This window comes from Pteropus alecto, unplaced genomic scaffold, assembly GCF_000325575.1.
Source record: "Pteropus alecto unplaced genomic scaffold, ASM32557v1 scaffold24, whole genome shotgun sequence".
In the NCBI taxonomy this organism is placed as follows: domain Eukaryota; kingdom Metazoa; phylum Chordata; class Mammalia; order Chiroptera; family Pteropodidae; genus Pteropus; species Pteropus alecto.
The window spans coordinates 25,207,272-25,209,592 of NW_006439192.1; the positions used below are offsets into that span (position 1 = coordinate 25,207,272).

General features: G+C 32.5%; 1 pseudogene; it reads right to left on the reverse strand.

Moving 5' to 3' along the window:
• Positions 1-1,931: 1,931 nt before the first annotated feature.
• LOC112483434 lies at positions 1,932-2,045 on the reverse strand (annotated as a pseudogene).
• Between the last annotated feature and the right edge of the window lie 276 nt (positions 2,046-2,321).

Here is a 2,321-nt window from a genome sequence, read left to right on the forward strand (position 1 = left end):
TAATATTAGTAATTTATTCCAGATAATAGGAACTAAGTGGCATACCCAGAATATTTGCAATGCAGAGCAGAGAATTTATCAATATCTGCCACGTGGTTGAAAGCCTCTAAAATGGCCCTCAGTGATCCCTGCCTCTTGGTAGTCATATTATTGTGTAATCTCCTTCCACATTGTATCAGGGTTGGTATGTGTGACTGACAGAACATAACACAAGTGATGCTATATACTTCCAAGTTTAAATTATTAAAAAACAAAACAAAAAGCAAACAAACAAAAAGCATGGTTTCTGTTATAGATTACTTGCTCTGGGGAAAGCCATGTGGTAAATACTCTAAGGAGAAGATAACATGGCAAGAAACTGGAGCTTTCTGCCAATAGCCATGTGGATGAATTTGGAATCAGATTCTCCAGAGCCAAGCAAATTTTCAGTGACCAAAGCCCAGTTCAACAGCTTCGCTTCAGCTTCATGAGAGAACATGGTATAGAATCATCCAGCAAAACCAGGCTTGCTGCCTTCCTGACTCTCAGAAACTGTGAGATATTAAATTCTTGTTTTTAAGCTGCTAAATTGTGGGGCAATTTGTTATACATCAATAAATAAGTATGTATATCCTTCTTATATCTGATAAAATTACTTTTAGTAATAATAATAAAATAAATAATAATAGCCAGAAAACAAATGCAGACAATGAAAATATTCCTATTTTAAACTTGTATATATAATTGTGCTAGTTTCAAATAAAAATTAAAAATTTGAAAAATAAATATTATAGTACCATAAAGAAATGAAGGGTTAGTATTTTTAATTACATTAACACTTTTTTTTCTAAAAAGGGAATGATTTATATCTATGTTGTAGTTTCTGTTTGGGAGACTTCTGCAAATATGTTGATATTTTTGTTAAAATTTATCTTCTATCATACTTACATTCAACATACAGGATAGCCATATTTGTCAATCTATGTTAGCTTAGTTGACAAGTACTTATTAATTCAATTTCAAAATTATTTTTTTACACATTGCAACAGGTATGAAATGGCTTTAAAAAGTCTTACCTACTGTCTTTTTCTTCTCCTTTATTATCATTTTAAACCCTGTTGGTAGCAAATCATGCTAAACTTTGTTTTCTCTTTATCCATCAATACCTATAAAAAGAAAGTGATTTCTTATCATCTTTCAGCCCTGTGTCACTGAAATCCTGTTTTATTTCTAGAATTTGTTCTCTAGATGTTCCAGATTGTATTTCTTCAGAATTTTTCTTAGCTGTATGTGATGTTGAAGACATTACATGCTTCTAAGTAGGTCTGACTCTATCATGGTGATTTCTCTTTATCTGTAAAAATTGAACTTTCTTCAGCTCAGAAATATTTTCATTTATAAAACCACTTTTTGTTCTGCTCTAATTTTTATTATCTTTTCTTCAGAAATTCCTACTACTCATGTTGTCAAATAGCTATTGTCTGTTTCGTATCTCTCATTCTTTTTCTCATTTTTTAAAACAGTTTAATCTTTCCTTCTACATTCTGGAGAAAATCTCCTTTATAATAACCCACTTTTCTTTCAAACTTTCTGCAGTATTTATTCTCCTACTGCAGTTCTCTCATTCTGTCTTACTCTCATAATCTTCCTTTTAATTTCTACTGGACTTTTGGTTATCCTTTTTTATCTTCTTTCAGAATTTTGTCATGTTATCTCATATTTATCATGTCTTGCTCACACACCTCATTTTTTTATAGAATTTTGCATGAATGCACATAATTTATTTCCTCTTATACATTTCCTATGAAAGTATGCTCTGTGAATGCTAAAGTCTCCTTTCATTTTGGTCATCCTTTTATTTCAGAACTTTATCATATTTATTATGTCTTGTTCACATGTGTATCTGTTATGGGGTCTATCCAAGTTTGGTATTTTCCTTTTTTTTTTTTTTACACCTACAGCACCTGGTCTTCCTAGGTGGTCTCCAAGTACTAACCAGGCCTGACCCTGCTTAGCTTTTGAGATCAGACAGGATCAGGCTTGTTCAGGGTGGCATGGCCGTAGATGGTTTGGTATTTTCTGTAAAGTGGAGTGCATGGGTTCACCATGGATTTTCAAAAATGTAGTGAGTGGTTTCAGAATTTTCCTTCCAGAAATTTATATTATGAGCTTAGTGATTCAGAGACCCAACAGAAGTGTTAAGCCCAGAATTGTGAGTGATCCCAGAAGAAATTTCAGCTTTATCTAACTTCTCTGTATTTGACAAAATTGTTCTGCTAGAAAGCAGTTTTCTTTTGGAGCTGTTAAGTCAGAAACTGTGTGAACAGATGGAGATTTTACCC